Consider the following 12,798-nt stretch of genomic DNA (forward strand, 5'->3'; position numbering starts at 1 on the left):
AGCAAATGCACCAACACAAGCATAAACCTTTTTATGAATCCATATGTAATACTGGATGTTGATGGATTATTACTACAGCAAGATGTCATGTTAAATAACTGATGCAGATGTACAGTAGCAAATTACTGTTTTTGCCATTTTCATTAAAAAAAGAAAAAAAAATTTATTCACATCTCCATTATTTATTGAAGATTTTTTTTAATGCACTCACTGCTGGAGCATCTGGGTGTATTAAACAGATGAATTCGGTATCACACTAGGCTAAATTGCTCACAATGGACAGCTGCCTCATTTCATCATTCTTAAAAGTCCGAAACATGCTTCCTGAATGCAAGGCATTCATCTCCTCCGGTCCCTGAAGCTGTGTGCTGGCAGGCATTTCACCCAAGAGAGAGGGAAGCAGGAGGGAGGCGAGTTGCTCTGCTGTGGAGACCCTGACCAAACGGGGGACCAACAGTTCCCAAGCATGGGAGAGAGGGCAGTGACCAAACCGTGATCCCAAATTCATAGCCATGGACCTGTTTTAGAAAATGGTGGCCAAGGACCGTCATGTGTGGTCACTGAGCTGTCTGGTCATTATGGGCTGGGCCATGGGAGAAGCACTTTCTTGGGTGGGCTCAGCATCTTCTCAAGATGTTTTTTTTGCCAAAAAACTACCTGCCAAGGTAGGGGTGAAGTGGTGGCACACCGCAGCAGTGCCACAGCCCCTTGGACAGGGCTATCCCCAGGTGTGCAACGAGGGATGTGTGTGTGCATCAGGCACAAACAGCTCTGAGTCTCCAGCCTCTCCAGAGGTGTTGGTGCCCCCCTCTTTACGTCACTGATGGGGTTCAGACCCCAGTGTTGAACCTCCTGTGTCCATCCCCACCCCCAGCACCTCCTGCACTTCTGTCACATTTTCACACCGATGTTCCTCCATGTGGCCTCCTCTTACATCTTCTTCAGCCTCTCCCTCATCCCAGAGTGGATTTTCCCATTCATTTTCCCACCTTTTATATATTCCTCCTCCCTTAACCCATTTTTCATCATCTCCTTCCAGTCGTCTGTTTTCTTTCTTCTCCTATAATCCTGTACATTTGGATAATTTTCATTTGGACTGTTTAACATAACCACTAGATTTGTGTTTTAGCCTTGTTCAGCAAGTTAAAGTCTCCCTTTTCTATCATCTGCTTTTTCTTCTGCCTCTTAATCTAGGCTGGGGTTGACAGACTTGGGATCCAGCTTGGCTTCAGTGGGAAACCTCAACAGTGATTTCCATAGGATCAGGGAAAACATCCAAAATGTTCCAATATGGGAGACTAAAACTAAGTTTCTGGACTTGTACCTGGCCAGATTTCCCAGGCTCCTCTCTGCACCCAGCACCCCTTCGCCGCTTCAGCTGGATCTGTAGGTAGAAAGGACACTGGAAAGCAGGGCACATCTCCTTAGGTTGCAGATGATGGAGGCTTTATCCCACCAGGGTTGATCCGGTGTGTCAGAGCAGGGACCTTATCTCTGGAAAGCCTTTCTTTGCTAGGCATCATGCTCAGTCCTTGTGATATACTTATGCCTGTCAGTAATACAATTGGAAAGAAGGGGATTTTATCCCCCAAACTTTATTCCCTTTCAAGGTGTTACCAGGGGCAGCTCATAGAGGTTCACTTGTTCCTGGCAAGCTGGAAATATTTGTCCCATCGACCTAGATGACAGGCTCACATGTTGCCTGACTGTGGTGCTCCTCACAGTAGCTTTCTGAGCTACTGTGTATGCTGTGGACACGTTGTGGTCTTCCCAAACCAACAGCAACGATGGGTGAAGCACCTCACCCACAGAGCCAAACTAACAAAGAATTCTTAATGTGCATTCACTGACATTTTGGAAAATATGCTTCTACCAGTAGGATTTGTTCTGTGGCCTGCTCTGTCCAGCAAGCAAAGAAAGGACTGACAGGGGGATGCCCGCAGGAAGCCCACTCGACATCTGCATAACCTGGGCTGGCTGCACTAGCAAAGCACTGCTCATGCAGCGCTGGAAACAGCCAGGGCTGTTTCTAGTTTTGGTTTGTAGAAGGAAAGACTCCCTCGTGGCACTGCCATCACATTCAGAGGTTTTTTATTCTTCGGTTGTGAAACAAACCAAAAAAATAGTCCAAACAGATCTCGGGAGTGAAAGACCGATAGAGTGGCAGCTGTTTTTGAGCTGGGCTCCTTTGTCAAATGGTGCCTGCCTAAACCCCTTCTGCTCCGCATGAGACATCCCACCAGAAAAAGCCCCGTTTCCAGCTCCCCTTTTCTGCAGCTGCCGCTGCGCTGCTCGCTGCTCCCGGCACCTGTGTCTCGCCGTGATGCAATCTAGAGGCTCCCACTGTTTATTTCAATGTAAATATTTTTTTGTTGAGAAACAAAAGGGCTGGAAAAAGGGAGGTTATGGGAATATTCAGGATGAGATAAGGAATCTGAGGCAGAAAAGAACACACCAATTACCTCAGCTCACACACTCATCTGCCAGATGAAACCAGTTTTACCGGCTGTTGCCCAAAGGCAAAACACCATAGGGCTTCTGATGTCATGTTGGCCTTTGGTTATGAGCCCGGGTAAATGGGTACCTGGCACTGAGAGAAAAAAGGCTGTGCTGCTTAATGCCAGCTTCAGGTATTTATGTTCGTCTAGCATCAATTAAAAATACCTCTGTCTCATTCTGCCTGCCTGCCTGCTAGTGTAGCATTCATTTTCTCTCCATAGCTCCTCAGATTGCCTTGCCTTACAGTTTACAGCAGCAAAAGTTGGCACTTGCCTCTGGCGTGGCGGAGGAAGAGAAACCATTTCACTTTCATGCTACTTTTCCCCTGCTCCGTCTCTGCACAGAGCAGCAAAGGTGTTTGATGTGCTCGTTGTCTTGGAGAGGTGATGTACAAGGCCAGCGCTGTTGTTAATTTGCCGTGCCTCAATAGCATTAGCTTTTTCCTTAGGATTTAAATTGAATTGGTGGCATTGCTGGGACGATATAGTGCTGTAGATCTGAACTGTGTTCCGTGTACTCATCTGTCTTTTTTTTTTTGCTTTATTATATTAACCTTCTTTTTCCTTTTTTCTCTTTATATTGGCAAAACCCAGTGAAGCAGACTTTATGGTGCAATAATTCTGCATGTTTTGGTTATAAATATCCTGAAGCAAAGTTAAGGTTTTTCATATAACTATCAAAGCAACAAACCTGTGTCTGCTTCAGCACAGAGAGTGAAAGGGACGTTTTACACATAAAAGCTCGTCAGTGGGTGGTAAACAGCTTTGGTCCTAATACATATTGCAAATAATTTTGCTGCGGCACAGACTGACGGCTTTGGTAAAATTGGTAGCATCTGACTGAGACACAACAGTTCACTGTGCTAGCTGCTGTCATGGGAGCCTAACCAGGGTCTAAGTATTCAAGAAATCCCAGGAAAATCAGGTCTTTTGCCTGTTGCACTACAAATAACTTCTCTTGCTTTTGAAATTTCCAGTTTTCTCCAGTTTTCCAGTTTTCTCCTTGAGAGCAGATAATGCCACAAAGTAATTTAAAAGCAGAAGAGGTAAAAATCAATGACTTCAGCAATAGCAGCGCAGATGGTTTACCCCACTGTGATCTCTGATCTGGGTTTTCCAAGAAGACTCGTGATTTCAGTGGCTGACTTGGCAGGTGCCCAGCATGATGCACCTTGAAACAGCCAGACTGTCTGAGAGCAGATGCTGAATGGTTTCTAAAAATCAGAGGTCTTCAAGAGTTAAGCCAAACATCAAAAGCCACTAAATATTTCACATTTTTCTTCTTCCTTGGTGTTTTATGCACTCAGAATGGCAACAACTTCACAATCTGAAGTCAACACAACAGCACCAGTGTATCACTGCCTTGCAATAGCATCTATTTGAAGGGATGTTTTAACAGTCTGCAGTGCTGGAAGGCGGCTTTTTCTGTACTGCTGCTAGCAAGGATGTGCTGATCTGAGCATTCAGTGGCATGGTTTATTTATTAGAACTTCAGTACAGGTTTTTTTTTCTCCCCATTGACACAGGATTAAAATTAAACATCCTTAACTGCGTGAGATGAAAGCACAGCTTAGCTCATTCAGGTACGTCTGCATTAGATACGTGTGTAAGTGATTACTCTTTGCTAGCTTGATCTTGCGTTCATGTACAGACAAAACTCCCCCAGGAAGGCTCGCCTGCCTCGGATGCTCAGATGAACGGCAACAATGCCCAGAGGTGGCAGCGGTTGAACTGGGCCAGGGCAAATCCCTGCAGACTTTGATTCTCTGAAGGCCCCATCGATAGCTGTCATCGATACGAAGAGGGCTGATAGGAGGAGGGCTTGTCATTAAGATTGGAGGTCCTCAGGAATACATGGGGTTTGTGGTGCAATGCTTCTCCAACAAGAATCACAGAGTGTCCTGAGCTGGAAAGGACCCATGAAGATCAAGCCCAACTACTGATTCCACACAGGGCAAAGTATGTTGCCCTGTATGTATGTATGCCTAAAAGTATTGTCCAAACTCTTCTTGAAGAGTTCAAGCTTGATAACTCACCTCTTCTCTAAAGATGAGGAGCTGGGACCCAACACTGGGAGACCATGAGGACCCCAGGGCTGGAGGAGTCTGGCTGAACAGAAGACATGTCCAAGAGTCCAGCTTCCCTTGTCCCGACCAGAGCCCTCCAACAGTTTCACTGGGGCCTTGTGTTTTATTCCAGCCCTATCTGTGGTGGTGGGAAGGAGCCAGCCTTCCCCAGCCTGCCTGCTGAGGTCTGGACCCATCCTCAGATGTCCTCCTGCCCCATGGCTGGGGCCACCCCAACTCCTGCTCTGGTAGCCACTGCAAGGATGGGGCTCGTTTGGGTCATGCTGGCTGAAGCTGGCCTGTCACAGCCTAGGTATGGAGAAGAGCAGGGCCAGGCCACTGTTCCAGTGCTCCTTCCACATTCCCCGGTGCAGACTGTACGGCAACACTGGGCTGAGTTTGGGCAGGGCTGAGGCCAGGCAGCGTGTGGCTGGTAGCCCCGCCGGCACCGAGCCCTGCTGCAGGTGCTGCCCTGGCTCCCTGCCTGCCTCTGTGCTGGGGACGCGCGTTTTGAAGTCAGCTCTCACCACTCCTCGGGGATGGATGCGCTGCCAGCGGTTATTTGGGCTGTCTCACATGAGGAGTTTGCTCATAACCGGTTACCAAGTCTCAGGCTGAGGGAAATGGTGGCTCCTTACCAGGGGTCTCATTCCTTGGTGCTGCCTCTCTGTGGTGGACACAAAATGTCCGTCTGGGTGTCCTGCTGCTGGTGCCTGTGGTAGCCCAGCTGGTGCCAGGGTGATAGACGGGGGTCCCCAAACTTTGCAAAGTCTGGAGGTGAGCACGGTGCTCTGAAAGCACCAGGAGGGACTGTGGTGGAAGGTGCAATGTGCTCGCTTGTCAGGGGATCTTGCACAGTGTCTCTACTGCAGACCAGCACAGACGTAGGCTTCAGCTGAAAGGAGCCCCAGTAACCACAGAACCACAGAGGGGTTTGGGTTCAAAGGGACCTTAAACATCACCTAGTCCAACCCCCATGCCATTGACAGAGACATCCACCACTAGATCAGGCCCCATCCCACCCAACTCTGAACACTTCCAGAGATGTTACCTAGAAGCTAAGCATTTCCTCAGTAAGAATCATGAAATGTTCTTGATGGAAATATTGAACATACAACTTGCTGTCCTGTACACAAGCTGCTTTGAAACACAGCCTCATCCTACACGCAACAGGCTACAGAAGCAAGGTCTACTTTTCCCTTCAGACCCCCTTATTTCATTCATTTTTCAGTAACTAACAAGTCTATTGCTTTGCCTGTTGCTCCTGTGCATATGTAAAGGGGTGTGATGACACTGAAAGCAGCTGCCCAGAGCACCCAGGGTTTGGGCAGGTGGCGTGGTATGAAAGCTATCATCACAAGGGCACATGGCCTGGTTGGTTGGTGATTACAGAGTATGAAGGGATGAGCTGAGACTGATGGCAGAGCTTGAACAGTGTTACTGCAAACACTGCGGCCAAGATCATGCTGTAGGCATTGAGGTGTCTTTATTCACAAAGCTTAAATCAGAAGATAGGCAAAAGAACCATGTTACTAGTGCTTGCAGAAATATAATATATATGAAAGTGCTTCCATCTTCCCAGAAGTAAACAGAAATTAAAATGTGCTCTAAGTTTGCACACAGAGAATCATTAACGTTGAATAGTTAGGGACTAGAGGGAGGGAGGGAAGGGGGATTTTTGGTATTTTTTTTTCTTTTTTTTTTTGCCCTGGGCAAAATTTTCAACATTAACTAATTAATGTTTATAAAGCACTTTGCATATATAGTGCCTTTCATCAGGGGATCTCCAAGTATTAGATTATATTATCTGGAAGGCCTCAGGCCTGTGCATACTAGCCCTATAAAGTATTAGCCTTATAAACTTTAGTAATTCACTTTGTTTTCTTTTTTTTGTTGCCTCTTTTTTTTTTTTTGGTTGGGTTTTTAATCTTCCCTCTTCTGAAAATGTGCCGAGCATTTTGGCTGTGTATGTAAAAAGGCGGTAAGAGGGTGGTGTCAGCCAGAATGACCATATGAAAAATCAGGGTCCCACAATGCACTTCTCAAATCCCCTAATTGCCGGAGTCGGGGAGTAGCAACCGTGCCAAACTTAAATTGAACTATAAATCCCACACGTCAAACAGGGATCAGTAGGAGGCATCGGTACTGGCTGGGGAAGCAGCGCTGATATTTGCTCTGCATTACCTGGTAATGACAGCGGGGACAGGGAGAGCAAGATAGACCTCTATCTATAGCAACGTCAGGAAGCAAAGGCAAGCTACTGGGAATGGGGGAAGGAGCTCCTGCATGGGGCAATGTGGTGGCTCTTCTGCATTGCATTCAGCTTCTGTTCTTGAGGGAAAAGGGGTACTCTGCTCTGGGGTACTCTGCCTCCTGGGCCAAGGCAGGAGGCAGAGTACCCCAGAGCAACACCAACGGTAGTGAATCCTCCATGTGTCAAATCTAAAAAGCCTGCTTGGGTGTGGGCTCGGCTGATGACTCAAACAATTACTTAACAATAGCTTGTTGCGTGAGCTGGCAGGGATGTAGCCAGGTTCACAATGGAAAAAATGTGTGGGCATTTCTGCTTTAGCGAAACACATGGGGAGCAGACTTGCTGCTGCATGCAGGAACTACCAACAGGGAAAGCAAGGCCTTGGGGAGCAGAAACTTGACAGGGACAAAGCAGAGGATGTCTTTGCCCTTACTTGCACGTCTTACAGGTGGAATTCCCCCAGCTGGATTTAGCTGGGTAAGGGCTGCTGTTCTGAAGCCAAGGAGCAAGCAGCAAATCCATTCTTTCGAAGAGTCAGCGGTATTCAGAAATGAAGAACAGAGCCATCCCGCCGAGGCCATCTTGCCTAGACCAAAGCACCTCTCTGCACACTGGAAGTTTGCAGCAAAGGCTGGGAAATCCCTCTCCTTCAAAGGAAAGTTCAGTAGGCTGATGGCACACGTAGCTAAAGCCAGATGAATGTTGCTTCATAAAAATAGCTCTTTCAGAGCCTGCGCACACTGACGAACTTGATGGAGAGCTTGAGATGAGTAAAATTCATCACTCGCCACTCAGAGAGTCACCCATCGGCTGACTCTCTGAGTCCCAAAACAACCACTGTGGGCAACTCCAGGGAGAGAAGCAGGTGGGAGAAGTGTGCAAGGGGGCCAAAAGGAATGGCTTGCCAGCCTGAGTGCTGGCAGCCTCAAGGAATGGAAATTTGTATCCAGGAAACTGGGCAGGTGGGATTCAGTGAGTAGCTCAGCAGGTCTGCAGTGTGGACGAAAGGCTTGAGAGGGTGATCCATGCACCTTGCACTGTGCACTCCCTGTCCCCAAGGAAGAGTGGGAACCACATACAGATCTGGGGTGGGTGCTTGCTGTGTTGACTTAGAGCAGCATTTGGGCTGAGACATCACAGCCCCAGCTGTCAGGGAGCAGCTGGAGATGGCTTTGCCATGGAGCTCCACGTCGTTCATCCCTGGAGCCAGCACCATGCCCAGTGCCCAGGAGGCCATGCATGGTGTTGGCTGATCAGCTAGAAAGCATGAGGGGCCAGCTATGGGTTGAGAGTGAAGAGAGGGTTAAATTTCCCTCTCTGGAGACTACACTGAAGAGACTCAGCCTGGGAGAAGATAAAGGTGCTCCATCAAGCTCCAACCAGGAGTGTAGGCTGACTTACTACACATGACCCCAGTAAGCATTGAGAAGGGCTTCTCCTGGTCTCTCTCCCCCTCAGGAAGGTGTGGTTTGGGAGGGACTGGGAGAAGAGGAGTGGAAGCAAGAGCTTCTCTGGGGTGTGGTTGGGTCTGCTCCCCTGGGGCTGTGACTGCGCACGTTGCCTTGGATCTTCACATGCTCTGGGCTCGCCTCCCTCTCTCTGCTTCTGTGCTGCATGCACGGTGTGCCTCCCACTAGTGAGCATGGAAGCAGACCTGTGTATTCATATTGGCAAATGAGACCATCTACCAGATAATGAGACCATCTAACAGATAAAGAGCCTTTAACAAGGTGAGCAGGCATGTTTACAAGGTGCCGCTGGCTGTGCGCGTACGCGTTATTCTCACCTCGTCTTTGATGTAGGCACTTCGCTTATGGGACAGGCTAATGTGCTTGGTCCTTCAGGCCAGGATACTCCCACACCTGTTTGTTATGCAGCAAGAGGGAGTGCTTGGTGCTGTTGGTATTACCTCCAACCTAGGGCAAGAGTGGATTAATTCATACTCATCAATAGAGGCCAAGGCACCTTTTCCCTTTCACCGAACTCAGGAAGCAAAACGTCTCTGCACAAGGCCCCGGGGAGCCCAGGGCCGGGCATGACAGCTCACAGGTAACCATAAACTGGCTTTGAGTCATTCCTCCGCTGGAAGCTGACCAGCTCATGAGCTACCGTTGCAACAGCTCCTGCTCCTGTTAGGTTTTAGTGGTTTCGCTGCCCGCTGGTTGCTGTCTCTGCCCACTGGCTTAGAAGTCACCCGGATTCCTCCGCCATGGGCGGCTGGTACAAATGCTTCAGTGCATAATGCACCGCTCAGCTTTGAAGGAGAAAGCCTGTGAGGTTTTACCCACTGCAGCTCCACCCTTCTCCGAAGCAGGTGCACTGCCGACTGCAGACTTCAGTCTCAGCAGGTCTGGGAGAACTGGAGCTCTTTGGCTGCTCTCCCCATTTGCATGCAATTCCCTCTAACTGCTGAACACTCTCCCTGTGACAGGTAATTTGCCTGGCTGACGGGAGCTCGGGAAGAGCCATTCAGCCTGGGATTTCCCCACATTTCTCACCAATGAGGTCCGGTGTGGACGCTCGTGTAACTGTGAGCTGGGACAGGAGTGACAAGGGGGCAACACAACAGGGTGAGGGTGACGTCTGCCAAGGAAGAAGACATTGGTCCAGTGCAGGGGGGACAATGCTAATGTGCATTGGCTTGGGAAGAAGGTCTCATGGTGGTGCATCGGCAACTATCCTTGGCAGTCTTCTCCCAAAAGGGTCACCACACAGGTCCTCTGGTGTGGACAGCTGGAGCTGAGCAGATGCAGCATGACCAGGGAACTTGAGAGGACCAACGCCATGGCACTGGCAGTGGCTGAGGGACTCCAGAGGAATAGACAAGAAAAGACTTGCAGCAAAGCTGACTCTGCAAGGCTGAGTTGGGCAACAGCAGTTTAGATCAGTGATAGATCTGGAGGCCCTCAAGTGAGGCAGGAGAGGGAGGAAGCTCCCATCTCCTGCCAGCACAGACATATTTGGAGGTGTGGGTGAGGGCTGCTCGCTGCCTCAGGCTTTGGGCTCCAGCAAATTGGGAGATTTAGTCTAGCACTGCCTAAGTATGCCATGGCGCTCTCCTCTTCTGAGAAGGGATGCAGCATTTGGCCAGAAGGTTCCATCATCTGGAAACAAGGTCATGGTGCTCCCTTATCTTCAGGGAGGAAGGACGGTGCAAGAGGCAGCGAGCTGCCCAGTGCAGGCATGTCGGCTCCAGCATGAGGTTTTCAGGGCAATCTCTGGTAATTCATGTCCCTCCAAAACAGGGGCAGCTCTCCTTGCCCTGGGGAGTGCTGCTTTGGCCCAGGCTATGCAAGTGTTTGAATTACTTGAAGCAATGGCTCTGTCTCATTAAAGTCCATACACCCAAAACAGAGATCCCACTTTCCCACCTACAGAGGGCCCAGACATCCTTCCAGGCAGCTCGGTGGGGATACCAGCGGCAGTGATGTCCCACAGAGGAAGAGTGGGGACAGGGAGCAGTGCAACCTGGTGGGCTGGGGGGACTTGGAGGCTGAGGAGGACGGGCTCCTGTGAGCCTCGCCTCCAGCCCACAAGTGCTGGCTCCAAGAGCCAGGGCATGAGCTTCCCCCGGAGCACTGAAAACAAGGAGGGAAATACCCTTCAGAAACTGCCCAGATTTCATATTTGAAATTCAGACCACCAGTCTTGTGATTCCTGGAGATCTGATTCATGCTTTTTGAATGTGTGGGTTTGGCAATCTCGCGCTCACATTTCGAGCCGTTTCCCAACCCCTTATTTTCCCCAGAGGTGTTCTTACTTTTCCCTTTTTCACTCCTGTATACATGAAATAAACTGCTCGGGGAGTTTGGGGAGTTGTAACCGATAGCAAAACTCAACCATTAAATTCACAGCGAGCTGCTCACTAAAAAACACACACACAAATTCCCCACAACTTCACAGCATACACTAAGCAGGGGGGGTGGCAGCAGCTCCTCTCCCCCTGCTCGGCCTTAGGGCAGAGGCAGGTGGGGGGCAGGAGGGTGCTGCCCCTGACCCCAGTCCAGCCCCGGTGTCCCCATGAGCAGTGTGGGGGGCACTGAGCCCCTTCCCCACCTCCAGGCAGGGGCCTGGGGCACAACATACACAGGTCGGCTCGGAGGAGAGCACTAGGAGCCTCTATGGGGGTCACCAAGTGGAGGGTGGCTGTGTTTTGGGAGGGTGAATGTGAGGTTGGGACCCACGTTCAATCATGTAGCAAAAAATCCTTGTTTTTTTTTTTTTTTTTTTTTTTTTTTTTTAAGGCTGAGAGAGCTGGGGAAGAGAAGGCTCCAGGGAGACCTTATAGTGGCCTTCCAGTACCTAAAGAGGCCTACAGGAAAGCTGGGGAAAGACTGTGTCAGGGAGTGTAGGGATAGAACAAGGGGGTATAGTCTTAAACTAAAAGAAGGGAGATTTAGATTAGGCATCAGGAAGAAATTCTTCACTCAGAGGGTGGTGAGGCCCTGGCACAGGCTGCCCAGAGAAGCTGTGGATGCCCCATCCCTAGAGGTGTTTGAGGCCAGGCTGGATGGGGCTTTGGGCAACCTGGGCTGGTGGGAGGTGTCAGGGGAGGTGGAACTGTCTGGTCAGTGGGGTCCTTCCAACCCAAACCAGTCCATAGTATGATTCCTCTCAAATCTTTTTTCATCCAGTTGTTGCAGGGTGTATCTTTATCAGCGCAGATATCAATCAGGGCATAAGTGCTAGGTAGCACTCAGTGCAGAGAAACAGCATTAATTACCCAAAGCCGCCACAGCACGCTGCTCAGCTTCCCATGGGCAGCCTGCTGCTGGCAGGGTACGAGGCACAGCCCCACGCCCAGGGGAGTGGAGGCTGCTTTCAGTTCCCTGCGAGAGGCATCCCTGCCCGCCTGGGGACAGAGGAGCACTCAGAGAGCCAAGGGAGCCCCACTGGCCGCATGGGCCCAGGAGGTGCTGCGAGAGGTAGCCTTGCTGCAGGGCTATGGACTCCGCTACCGCTAGCCATGTGCCAAGGAGATCCCCAAAACGTGGCACACTGGGAGGGGAAACTACCAAAACTACCTGCGGGGAAATCCCCGACGCAGGGACGTAGGTGCCGGGCTGTTGAGAAGTGCTTCCTTCTTACGGCGTTCATTGCAATGCCGCAGAAGCCTAACAATAGCAAGTTTTTGTTGGCAGTACAGCAAAGCACAACTTGAAGGAGACATCCGAGAGAAAACAGCTCGACAGCTTAAAATAGCTACAGCCGCGTGAGACAGCCTTCCTCCTGCTCCTTGCTTTTGATCCATAGAGGGGTCTGGGAAAGGAAAACTGCTCCACTCGTGTTGTCCTCCTCGGGGGGGAAAGGGAGTCCACGTTCCGGACACCTCGGGAGGGCTGGAGGGTGGGGGACACCGAGCTGATGGCGCAGAACATTGCAGCCTCAGGGCCCTCCGGATGTCACATCCCAGATTTGTAAGCTCTTGAGAGGGAAAGTGTGACAGGAGCAACACTGCCTAATAATTAACGAAGATCATGGGAAGAGGAAGTAACTGAACCCTGAATCTCAATTACCGTTTCAACACATATGGAGGGTATCCAAGAGCTCACCATTTCTGTCTGCACAGAGGACATCAGGCCTGCCATAGAGATCTGTGGTCCTGCAACCCAGGCAACTGGCAGCTGAAGAGTTGTGTGTGCAGATGTCCTCCTATGGAAGGAAACCCAAGTGCCGAGCCTAAAGAAAGCTGGGATAGGATGGTCGTCATCAAAAGGAAACAAATAATTTCAGGGATAGGGAGGTGAACCAGAGCAGCTGTGGAGGTTGGAGGGGAAGACAAGGTTTTGGGAAGAGCAGACGTGCAAAAAGTGCCTGTAAAGCTGCGCAAGATGAAGGTAGGAACACCCATTTCAGCAATTGCATGGCCCTGAGAGCATCATTTGTGTCACTGCACCCCGACCTCAGTCAGCCACATCTAGGGCTCTTAGCTCAAAAAGCCACAGAGTATTTGTGCCACATCTCCAAATCCCCCAGGGCT

Source organism: Aythya fuligula, chromosome 2 (genome assembly GCF_009819795.1).
Source record: "Aythya fuligula isolate bAytFul2 chromosome 2, bAytFul2.pri, whole genome shotgun sequence".
NCBI lineage: Eukaryota > Metazoa > Chordata > Aves > Anseriformes > Anatidae > Aythya > Aythya fuligula.